The sequence below is a fragment of the Carcharhinus amblyrhynchos genome, chromosome 24 (assembly GCF_965287045.1).
Source record: "Carcharhinus amblyrhynchos chromosome 24, sCarAmb.v2.hapA, whole genome shotgun sequence".
Lineage (NCBI taxonomy): Eukaryota > Metazoa > Chordata > Chondrichthyes > Carcharhiniformes > Carcharhinidae > Carcharhinus > Carcharhinus amblyrhynchos.
The window spans coordinates 308,939-322,639 of NC_137347.1; positions in this window are offsets into that span (position 1 = coordinate 308,939).

Genomic DNA, 13,701 nt, shown 5'->3' on the forward strand with positions numbered 1-13,701 from the left:
TACACAGATCAAACCCCAATACACCGATCAAACCCCAATACAGAGATCAAACCCCAATACACCGATCAAACCCCAATACAGCGATCAAACCCCAATACAGGGGTCAAACCCCAATACACCGATCAAACCCCAATACAGAGATCAAACCCCAATACAGAGATCAAACCCCAATACACGGATCAAACCTCAATGCAGTGATCAAACCCCAATACACCGATCAAACCCCAATACACCGATCAAACCCCAATACAGCGAACAAACCCCAATACAGCGATCAAACCCCGATACACCGATCAAACCACAATACAGAGATCAAACCCCAATACAGAGATCAAGCCCCAATACAGCGAACAAACCCCAATACAGAGATCAAACCCCAATACACCGATCAAACCCCAATACAGAGATTAAGCCCCAATACACCGATCAAACCCCAATACAGAGATCAAACCCCAATACAGCGATCAAACCCCAATACAGAGATCAAACCCAAATATCGATCAAACCCGAATACAGAGATGAAACCCCAATACACCGATCAAACCCCAATACACCGATCAAACCTCAATACACCGGTCAAACCCAAATACAGAGATCAAACACCAATACAGTGATCAAACCCTAATACAGCGAACAAACCCCAATACAGGGATCAAACCCCAATACATTGATCAAACCCCAATACAGAGATCAAACCCCAATACAGAGATCAAACCCCAATGCACCGATCAAACCCCAATACAGCGATCAAACCCCAATACAGCAATCAAACCCCAATACATAGAACATAGAACATAGAACACTACAGCACAAACAGGCCCTTCGGCCCACAAGTTGCGCCGACCACATCACCTACCAACCTACAGACCTATCTATAACCCTCAATCTCATTAAACCCCATATACTCATCCAGAAGTCTTTTAAAAGACCCCAGCGAGTTCGCCTCCACCACCACTGACGGCAGCCGATTCCATTCACTCACCACCCTCTGAGTGAAAAACTTACCCCTAACATCACTTCTGAACCTCCCTCCCCGCACCTTAAATCTGTGTCCTCTCGTAGCGACCATTTCAAACCGGGGAAATAGCCTCTGAGAGTCCACCCTATCTATCCCTCTCAACATTTTGTAAACTTCTATCAGGTCGCCTCTCAACCTTCGTCTCTCCAGGGAAAAGAGTCCCAGCTCCCTCAACCTAACTTCATAAGGCATGCCTCCCAGTCCAGGCAACATCCTTGTAAATCTCCTCTGCACCCTTTCAATAGCTTCTACATCTTTCCTATAGTGAGGCGACCAGAACTGCGCACAATACTCCAAATGAGGCCTGACAAGGGTCTTATAAAGTTCCAGCATTACCTCCCGACTCCTAAACTCAATCCCTCGATTAATGAAGGCCAGTACACCATACGCCTTCTTGACCACCTCCTCCACCTGCGAGGCCGATTTAAGAGTCCTGTGGACCCGGACCCCAAGATCCTTCTGCTCCTCAACACTACTCAGACTTCTGCCCTTGATAGTGTACTCGTTCATCCCGTTGGTTCTGCCAAAATGGACGACAACACATTTATCCTCGTTGAAGTCCATCTGCCACTTCTCCGCCCAGTCCTGCATCCTATCTATGTCCCGCTGCAACTTTTGCCATCCTTCCAGAACATCCACAACACCACCGACCTTCGTGTCATCAGCGAACTTACTTACCCATCCCTCCACTTCCTCATCCAGGTCATTTATGAAAATGACAAACAACAAGGGTCCCAGAACAGATCCTTGAGGCACTCCGCTGGTGACTGACCTCCATTCAGAAAAAGCCCCATCCACAACCACTCTCTGCCTTCTGCAGGCAAGCCAGTTCTGGACCACAAGGCCAAAGGCCCTTGGATCCCATGCCCTCTCACCTTCTCAAGAAGTCTTGCATGGGGGACCTTATCAAACGCCTTGCTGAAGTCCATGTACACTACGTCCACGGCACTTCCTTCGTCAATGTGTTCAGTCACATTATCGAAGAACTCAACTAGGCTTGTAAGGCACGACCTGCCCTTGACAAATCCATGCTGACTATTCCTGATCATGTCAAACCTCTCCAAATGTTCGTAAATCTTGTCCCTCAGAAGCCTCTCCATCAGCTTACCAACCACTGAGGTCAGACTCACCGGTCGGTAATTTCCCGGGCTATCTCTGTTCCCTTTCTTAAAAATAGGAACTACATCCGCAATCCTCCAATCCTCCGGAACCTCTCCCGTCTCCATTGACGACGCAAAGATCATCGCCAGGGGTTCTGCAATCTCTTCCCTCGCCTCCCACAGTATCCTGGGGTACATCCCATCTGGTCCCGGCGACTTATCTACCTTGATAGAATTCAAAAGTTCCAACACATCCTCCTCCTTAATATTCACGTACTCAATCCTTTCCATCTGCTGCAAATCCATAACAAAATCTCCCAGATCGGCTTCCACCGTGAATACTGAGGCGAAGTACTCGTTAAGCACCTCCGCCATTTCTTCTGGTTCCACACAAACCTTTCCCCCCTCACCTTTTATCGGTCCTATCCCTTCTCTTCTTATCCTTTTACCTTTCACATATTTATAGAAGGCCTTGGGATTCTCCTTAATCTTACTCGCCAAGGTCTTCTCATGACCCCTTCTGGCTCTCCTAATTTCCCTTTTAAGTTCCCTCCTACAGTCCTTATACTCCTCAAGATCTTTAACATCTCCTAATTCCCTGAACCTCTTGTACACCTTCCTTTTCTTCCTGACTAGGTTCAACACATCCTTTGTGCACCACGGTTCCCTCGACCCACCAAAACCCCCTCGTCTCATCGGAACGTTGTCATTCAGAGCTCCAGACACACATTCCTTGAATATCTGCCACCTTCCTTCGGTACTTTTCCCTCAGAACGCCTCCTTCCAGTTTATTTGTCCAAGTAACTTCCTGACTTCTTCGTATCTCCCCTTACCCCAGACAAACACCTTCCTAGCCTGCCTGATCCTATCTCGTTCCAACGCAATTGTGAAGGAGATAGAATTATGGTCACCATATCCAAGATGCTCTCCTACCGAAAGATCCATCACCTGCCCTGGTTCATTCGCCAGTACCAGGTCAAGTACAGCCTCTCCCCTCGTAGGCTTGTCCACATACTGCGTCAGGAAACCCTCCTGAACACACCTAACAAACTCCTCCCCATCTATACCCCTTACCCTAGGGATATTCCAGTCGATACAGCGATCAAACCCCAATACACCGATCAAACCTCAATACACCGATCAAACCCCAATACAGAGATCAAACCCCAATGCACCGATCAAACCTCAATACACCAATCAAACCCCAATACACGGATCAAACCCCAATACACCGATCAAACCCCAATACAGAGATCAAACACCAATACAGCAAACAAACCCCAATACAGCAAACAAACCCCAATACAGCGAACAAACCCCAACACAGCGATCAAACCCCAATACAGAGATCAAACGCCAATACAGAGATGAAACCCCAATACAGCGATCAAACCCCAATACAGAGATCAAACCCCAATACACCGATCAAACCCCAATACACCGATCAAACCCCAATACTCCGATCAAACCCCAATACAGAGATCAAACCCCAATACAGAGATCAAACCCCAATTCAGAGATCAAACCCTAATACCCCGATCAAACCCCAATACAGAGATCAAACCCCAATACACCGATCAAACCCCAATACACCGATCAAACCCCAATACAGCGATCAAACCCCAATACAGAGATCAAACCCCAATGCACCGATCAAACCCCAATACAGCGATGAAACCCCAATACAGAGATCAAACACCAATGCACCAATCAAACCCCAATACACCGATCAAACTCCAATACAGCGATCAAATCCCAATACAGAGATCAAACCCCAATACACCGATCAAACCCCAATACAGAGATCAAACCCCAATACAGCGATCAAACTCCAATACACCGATCAAACTCCAATACAGAGATCAAACCCCAATACAGCGATCAAACCCCAATACAGAGATCAAACCCCAATACAGCGATCAAACCCCAATACACCGATCAAACCCCAATACAGAGATCAAACTCCAATACACCGATCAAACCCCAATACAGCGATCAAACCCCAATACAGCAAACAAACCCCAATACAGAGATCAAACCCCAATACACTGATCAAACCCCAATACAGAGATTAAACCCCAATACAGCGATCAAACCCCAATACAGAGATCAAACCCCAATACACCGATCAAACCCCAATACACCGATCAAACCCCAATACACCGATCAAACCCCAATACAGAGATCAAACCCCAATACAGCGATCAAACCCCAATACAGCGATGAAATCCCAACACAGAGATCAAACCCCAATACAGCGATCAAACCCCAATACAGCGATGAAATCCCAACACAGAGATCAAACCCCAATACCTATTCCTCTCCGACTCTTTGCTCCTCTCCCTCTATATATCTCTCTCTCACCATTTATCCCTCTCTTTCCCCCTCTATCTATCACTCTCTGTCTCTATCACTCTCACTTTTTATCCCTTACTCTCCATCACTCTCTCTCTCCCTATCACCTCTCTCTACCACTCTCTCTCTCGTGCTACCAATCTCTCTCTATCTGCCCCTCTCTCTCTCCCTCTATCACTTTCTCTCTCCCTCTATCACTCTCTCCCTCTATAACATGCTCGCTCTATCACAGTCTCTCTCTATCACTCTCTATCACTCCCTCTCTATCACTGTCTCTCTTTATCACTCTTTGTCTATCACTCCCTCTCTATCTGTCACTCGCTCTCTCTCTATCACTCTCTTTCTCTATCACTCCCTCTCTCTCGCTACCACTCACTCTCTTTCTCTATCACTCACTCACTCTATCATTCTCTCTCTACCACTCACTCTCTCACTCACTCTCTCTCAATCACTCACTCTATAACTCTCCCTATTCTCTATCACTCTCACTCTCTCTATCACTCTGTATTTATCCCTCTATCACTTTCTCTCTCCCTCTATCATTCTCTCTACCACTCTCTCCAGATCACTCTCTCCCTCTGTCACATGCTTGCTCTATCACACTCTCTCTCTATCATTCTCTCTCTATCCGCCCTATCCAATCTCTCTCTCTCTCTATCTCTATTATGCTCCCTCTCTCTATCATGCTCTCTTTTTCTCTATTAGTCACCCTCCCTATCGCTCGGTCTTTATCATTCGCTCTCTCTCACTCACTCTCTCTATCGCTCTCTCTCTATTGCTCCCTCCATCACTCACTCTCTCTATCACTCACTCTCTCTCTCACTCTCTCTCTATCACTCTCTCTCTCTTGCTCGCTCTCTGTATCACTTGCTCTCTATCACTGTCTCTATCACCCTCTCTCTTTCACTCTCTCCCTCTATCACACTCTCTATCCCTCTCTCTATCACTCTATCTCTCAATCACTCACTCTATCTCTCTCTCTCTATCCATCCTTCTCTCTCTATCTTTCTCACTCTCTAACACTATCACTCTCTCTATCCCTCTCCATCACTCTCTCTATACTCACTCTCTATCACTCACTCTCTCTATTGTTCTCTCTATCACTATCTCTCTATATCCCTCTCACTCTCTCTTTCACTCTCTCTCTATCTCTCTATCACACTCTCCCTCTATCTCTCTATCACTCTCTCTCTAACACGCTTGCTCTCTATCACTACCCATGACTCTCTCTCTGTCACTCACTGTCTCTATCACTCTGTCACTCTCTATCTCCATCACTCACTCTCTCTATCATTCTCTCTCTGTATCACTCACTTTCTATTACTCTCACTCCCTCTATCACTCTCTCTCTCTCTATCACTCAGTCTCTCTCTCTACCAATGACACACTCTCTCTATTATATCTATAACTATGGATTGGATAGGGTGGATAGTGAGAGCCCTTTTACCTCGGATGGTGATGGCTAACACGAGGGGACATAGCTTTAAATTAAGGGCTGGTAATTATAGGATGGATGTCAGAGGTAGGTTCTTTACTCAGAGGGTAGTAAGGGCGTGGAATGCCCTGCCTGCAGCAGTTGTGGACTCGCCAACTTTAAGGGTGTTCAAATGGTCAGTGGATAGGCATATGGATAACATTGGAATAGTTTAGGTTAGAGGGTCATTAGATTGGTTCCACTGGTCGGCACAACATCGAGGGCCGAAGGGCCTGTACTGTGCTGTAATGTTCTAATGTTCTATCACTCTCTATCACTCTCTCTCTATCACTCTCTTTCTATCTCTCACTCTTTCCATCATTTTGTCTATTTATCACTCACTCGCTCTATCACTCTCTTTCTCTATCACTCACTGTCCCTATCACTCACTCTATCACTCTCTCTCTTTGTATCACTCACTCTATACTCTGTCTATCTATCACTCATGATGTGGATATGCCAGCGTTGGACTGGGGTAAACACGGTAAAAAGTCTGACAACACCAGGTTTTAGTCCAACCGATTTATTTGATAGTAAACTCACAAGCTTTCGGGTTAGTCCCTTCGTCAGGTGAATGGAGAGTTCTGGCCTCAGACAGAGCATACTCACATTGTCGGCCACTTCAAGACTTGAACAGCAGGTTTGGTGTAAAGATTCGCATTCTAATCAGTAATCTGTAAACTGTCTGCGCTGTTATATGCTCTGTCTGAGGCCAGAACTCTCCATTCACCTGACGAAGGGACTAACCCGAAAGCTTGTGCGTTTACTATCAAATAAATCGGTTGGACTAAAACCTGGTGTTGTCAGACTTTTTACTGTATCTATCACTCTCCAGCTCTCTATCACTCTCTCCTTCTATCCCTCTCTCTCTTTATCCCTCTCTCTCTATCCCTCTCTCTCTCTATCTCTGTTGCTCTCTATCACTCTGTCTATCACTCTTTCTAGCCCTCTCTATCTCTCTTTCTGTCACTCATTCTCTTTATTACTCACTCTATCACTCTTTCTCTCTATCACTCTCTCTATCACTTTCTCTATCACTCTCTCTCTATCACTCTAACACTTACTCTATCATTCTCTCTCTATCATTCTCTATCACTCTCTCGCTCTTTATCACTATCTATATTGCTCATTCTCTATCTCACTCTCTCTATCACCCTCTTCTTCTGCCACCCTCTCTATCACCCTCTCCCTCTATCACTCTCTCCCTCCATCAGTCTATTAATCCCTCTCTCTATCACCCTCTCCTTCTATCACTCTCTCCCTCTATCACTCTCTATCAATCCCTCTCTTTATCACCCTCTCCCTCTATCATTCTCTCCTTTATCACTCTCTCCGTCTATCTCTTCCTCTCTTCATCAACCTCTATCACTCTCTGTCTATCACTCGCTTTCTTTCTCTATCATCCACTATCGCTGTCTTAATCCCTCACTCTCTCTATCACTCTCTCTGTCACTATCTCTATCAGTCACTCTCTCTATCACTCTCTCTCTGTATCACTCACTCTCTATTATTCTCTATCACTCTCTCATGCTCTATCATCCTCTCTCTTTCACTCTCTCCCTCTATCACACTCTCTATCACTCTATCTCTCTCTATTGCTCCCTCTCTATCCATCCCTCTTTCTCTCTCTTTCGCTCTCTATTACTCTGTCTATCACTCTGTCTATCTCTCTCTTTCTCTCTCTATCCCTCTCTATCACTTTCTGTATACTCGCTCTCTATCACTCGCTCTATCATTTTCTCTATCACTCTCTCGCTGTTTATCACTCTCTCTCTATATTCTGCTCTCTCCATATCCCTCTCTCTTTCACTCTCTCTATCACTCTCTATCTCTCTATCACTCTCTCCCTCTACCTATTCTCTCTCTCTCTATCACTCTCTATCATTCTCTTTCTACCTCTATCACCCTCCCTCTTTTTCTATCCCTCTCTATCACTCGCTGGTCCCATTATTTGCGGAAGGATATTTTGGCCTTGGAGGGAGTACAGAGAAGGTTCACTAGGCTGATACCGGAGATGAGGGGGTTAGCTTATGAGGAGAGAGTAAATAGATTGGGCCTGTACTTGTTAGAAGGATGAGGGGGGATCTTATAGAGACTTACAAGATAACGAAGGGGCTGGATAGGGTAGAGGTAGAGAGATTCTTCCCACTTAGAAAGGTCTAGAGGGCGGGGGGCGGTTTAGAACAGAGTTGAGGAGGAACTTCTTCACTCAAAGGGTGGTGAATCTCTGGAATTCTCTGCCCGTTGAAGTGGTGGAGGCTGCCTCGCTAAATATGTTTAAGTCACGGGTAGACAGATTTCTGATAGTCAGGGGAATTAAGAGTTTTGGGGGAGAAAGCCCGAAAGTGGAACTGAACCACTATCAGATCAGCCATGATCTTATTGAATGGCGGGGCAGGCTCGAAGGGCTAGATGGCCTATTCCTGCTCCTATTTCTTATGTTCTTATGTCTTTTTCTCTATCACTCTCTCTCTCTCTATCACACTCTCTATCACTCTCTTTATCACCCCCTTTCTATCACTTGCTCTCTCTCTCTATCACTCACTCTCTCTATGCCTCTATCTCTCTATCACGTCTCTCTCTGTCTCTAGCACCCTCTCCATCTATCACCCTCTCCATCTCTCTCCATCTATCACTCTTTCCATCTGTCACCCTCTCCATCTATCACTCTCTCCCTCTATCATTCTCTCTCTTTCACTCACTCTATCACTCACTCACTCTCTCACTCGCTCTATCACTCTCACTCTATTTCTCTCTCCCCAACACTCTTTTCTCTCTATCCCTCTCTTTTTCTCTATCACTCTCTCTCTATCACCTCTCTAACACTCTCACCTTCTATCACTAGCTCTCTATTCCTCTCTCTCTTTATCACTCTCTCTCTATCAGTCTCTCTATTATTCGCTCTCTTTCTCTATTGCTCACACTTTCTCTCTACCAATCACTCACTCTCTCACTCATTCTCTCTCTCTACCAATCACTCTCTCTCTGTACTCTATCACTCTATCCCTCTCTCTCTATAACTCTCTCACTCGATAACTACCTCTCTCTATCACCCTCTCTCTCTACCACTCATCTATCACCCTCTCCATCTATCACTCTCTCCCTCTTATCATTCTCTTCCACTCAGTCTCTGTATCACTCGCTCTATCACTCACTCTATAACTCACTCACTCCCTCTATCACTCAATCATTCACTCTCTCTATTACACACTCTCTCTATTACACACTCTGTCTATTATGCATTCTATCATTCACTCTATCACCCTCTCTCTCAATCACTCCCTCTATCCCTCACTCTCTCACTATCGCTCTATCGTTCTTTCTCTCTACCACTCTCTATTTCTTGCTCTAACCCTCTCTCTATTCCTCTATCGCTCTCTCTCTCCTTCTATCACTTTCTCTCTCTCACTTTCTCCCTCTATCCGTCTCTCTCTATCAATCTGTCTCTCTATCACTCTGATTCTCTATCACTCTCTCCATCTATCACTCTATCTTTCCCTCTTTCTCTCTATCATTCTGTCTCCCCTTATCATGCTCTCTCTCGATCACCCTCTCTTTTTCTATAACCCTCTCTATCAGCCCCTCTCTCTCTCACCCTCTCTATCACCCTCTTTCTCTCTACCACTCACTCTCTCTCTATCACTCACTCAATCACTCTCTATCTCTGTCACTCTTTGTCTATCACTCTCTCTCTGTCACACTCTCTGTAACTCACTCTGTCACTCTCTATATCACTCACACTCTCTCTGTCACTCTCTCTCTATGTATCACCTTCTCTCCATCGCTCCTGTCACTCTCTCTCAATCATTCTCTCTCTCTCTCTATCTCCCTCTCCCTCACTATCACTCTATCACCACCCCCCCATCTCCCTCACTATCACTATCACCACCCTCTCTCTCTCTCTCTATCACTCTATCACCACCCCCTCTCTCTCTCTCTCTATCACTCTATCACCACCCCCTCTCTCTCTCTCTCTCATATCACTCATCACCACCTCCCCTCTCTCTCTCACTATCACTCTATCACCACCCTCTCTCTCACTCTCTCTATCACTCTATCACCACCCTCTCTCTCTCTCTGTCTCCCTCTCTATTCCTCTATCACCACCTCCCCCCTCTCTATCACTCTATCACCACCCCCTCTCTCTCTCTCTCTCTCTGTCTCTCTCTCTATCACCACCCCCCCTCTCTCTATCACTCTATCACCACCCCCTCTCTCTCTCTGTCTCTCTCTCTATCACCCCCCTCACTATCACTCTATCACCACCCCCTCTCTCTCTCTGTCTCTCTCTCTATCACCACCCCCCCTCTCTCTCTCTATCACTCTATCACCACCCCCTCTCTCTCTCTCTGTCTCTCTCTCTATCACCACCCCCCCTCTCTCTATCACTCTATCACCACCCCCTCTCTCTCTCTGTCTCTCTCTCTATCACCCCCCCCTCTCTCTCTCTGTCTCTCTATCACCACCCCCTCTCTCTCTCTCTGTCTCTCTATCACCACCCCGCCCCTCACTATCACTCTATCACCACCCCCTCTCTCCCTCTCTATCTCTCTATCACCACCCCCTCCCTCTCTCTATCACTCTATTACCCCCCCCTCTCTGTCTCTCACTCTATCACCACCCTCTCTCTCTCTCTGACTATCACTCTATCACCCTCTCTCCCTCTCTCTCTCACTATCACTCCATCAACCCCTCTCCCACTATCACTCTATCACCCCCTATCCCTCTCTCTCTCTCACTATCACTCTATCACCCCCTCTCCCTCTCTCTATCACTCTAGCACCCCCTCTCTCTCTCACTATCACTCTATCACCCCCTCTCCCTCTCTCTCTCTCACTATCACTCTATCACCCCCCTTCTCCTCTCTCTCTCACTATCACTCTATCACCCCCTCTCCCTCTCTCACTATCACCGTATCACCCCCTCTCTCTCTCTCTCACTATCACTCTATCACCCCCTCTCTCTCTCTCACTCTCTGTCACTATCACTCTATCACCCCCTCTCCCTCTCTCTCTCTGTCTCTCACTCTATCACCACCCCACTCTCTCTCTCGCTCTCACTATCACTCTATCACCACCCCCTCTCTCTCTCTCTCTCTCACTATCACTCTGTCACCAGCCCCTCTCTCTCTCTCTCTCTCACTATCACTCTATCACCCCCTCTCTCTCCCTCTCTCTCACCATCACTCTATCACCCCCTCTGTCTCTCTCACTACCACTCTATCACCACCCCCCTCTCCCTCGCTCTCTCTCTCTCTATCACTCTATCACCCCCTCTCCCTCTCTGTCTCTCATTCTATCACCACCCCCCTCTCTCTCTCTCACTATCACTCTATCACCACCCCCCCTCTCTCTCTCTCTCACTATCACTCTATCACCCCCCCTCTCTCTCTCTCACTATCTCACCCCCCCTCTCTCTCACTGTCACTCTATCACCCCCTCTCTCTCCCTCTCTCTCACCATCACTCTATCACCCCCTCTCTCTCTCTCTCTCACTATCACTCTATCACCCCCTCTCCCTCTCTCACTATCACTGTATCACCCCCTCTCTCTCTCTCTCACTATCACTCTATCACCCCCTCTCTCTCTCTCACTCTCTGTCACTATCACTCTATCACCCCCTCTCCCTCTCTCTCTCTGTCTCTCACTCTATCACCACCCCCCTCTCTCTCTCGCTCTCACTATCACTCTATCAACCCCCTCTCTCTCTCTCTCTCACTATCACTCTGTCACCACCCCCTCTCTCTCTCTCTCTCTCACTATCACTCTATCACCCCCTCTCTCCCTCTCTCTCACCATCACTCTATCACCCCCTCTCTCTCTCTCACTATCACTCTATCACCACCCTCTCTCTCTGTCTCTCTCACTACCACTCTATCACCACCCCCCCTCTCCCTCGCTCTCTCTCTCTCTATCACTCTATCACCCCCTCTCCCTCTCTGTCTCTCATTCTATCACCACCCCCTCTCTCTCTCTCACTATCACTCTATCACCACCCCCCCCCTCTCTCTCTCACTATCACTCTATCACCCCCCCTCTCTCTCTCTCACTATCTCACCCCCCCCTCTCTCTCTCACTGTCACTCTATCACCCCCTCTCTCTCCCTCTCCCTCACCATCACTCTATCACCCCCTCTCTCTCTCTCTCACTATCACTCTATCACCCCCTCTCTCTCTCTCACTATCACTCTATCACCCCCTCTCTCTCACTATCACTCTATCACCCCCCTCTCTCTCTCTCTCACTATCACTCTATCATCCCCTCTCTCCCTCTCTCTCACCATCACTCTATCACCCCCCCCTCTCTCTCTCTCACTATATCACCACCCTCTCTCTCTCTCTGTCTCTCTCACTATCACTCTATCACCACCGCCCCCTCTCCCTCGCTCTCTCTCTCTCTCTCTATCACTCTATCACCCCCTCTCCCTCTCTGTCTCTCATTCTATCACCACCCCCCTCTCTCTCTCTCACTATCACTCTATCACCACCCCCTCTCTCTCTCTCTCTATCACTCTATCACCCCCCCTCTCTCTCTCTCATTATCACTCTATCACCCCCCCCTCTCTCTCTCTCTCTCTCTCACTGTCACCATCATCTATCACCCCCTCTCTCTCCCTATCACTCTATCACCCCCTCTCTCTCTCACTATCACTCTATCACCACCCTCTCTCCCTCTCTGTCTCTCTCACTATCACTCTATCACCCCCTCTCTCTCTCTCTCTCACTATCACTCTATCACTCCCCTCTCTCTCTCTCTCACTATCACTCTATCACCCCCTCTCTCTCTCTCTGTCGCTCTCACTATCACTCTATCACCACCCCCTCTCTCTCTCTCTCTCACTATCACTCTATCACCACCCCCCTCTCTCTCTCTCACTATCACTCTATCACCCCCTCTCTCTCCCTCTCTCTCACCATCACTCTATCACCCCCTCTCTCTCTCTCTCACTATCACTCTATCACCACCCTCTCTCTCTCTCTGTCTCTCTCACTATCACTCTATCACCACCCCCCTCTCTCCCTCGCTCTCTCTCTCTATCACTCTATCACCCCCTCTCCCTCTCTGTCTCTCATTCTATCACCACCCTCCTCTCTCTCTCTCACTATCACTCTATCACCACCCTCTCTCTCGCTCTCTCACTATCACTCTATCACCCCCCCTCTCTCTCTCTGTCACTATCACTCTATCACCCCCCCCCTCTCTCTTTCTCACTGTCACTCTATCACCCCCTCTCTCTCCCTCTCTGTCACCATCACTCTATCACCCCCTCTCTCTCTCTCTCAGTATCACTCTATCACCCCCTCTCTCTCTCTCACTATCACTCTATCACCCCCTCTCTCTCACTATCACTCTATCACCCCCTCTCTCTCACTATCACTCTATCATCCCCTCTCCCTCTCTCTCACCATCACTCTATCACCCCTTCTCTCTCTCTCTCACTATCACTCTATCACCACCCCCTCTCTCTCACTGTCTCTCTCACTATCACTCTATCACCACCCCCCCTCTCTCCCTCGCTCTCTCTCTCTATCACTCTATCACCCCCTCTCCCTCTCTGTCTCTCATTCTATCACCACCCCCTCTCTCTCTCACTATCACTCTATCACCACCCCCTCTCTCTCTCTCTCACTATCACTCTATCACCCTCTCTCTCTCTCACTATCACTCTATCCCCCTCTCTCTCTCTCACTATCACTCTATCATCCCCTCTCTCTCTCACTATCACTCTATCACCCCCTCTCTCTCTGTCGCTCT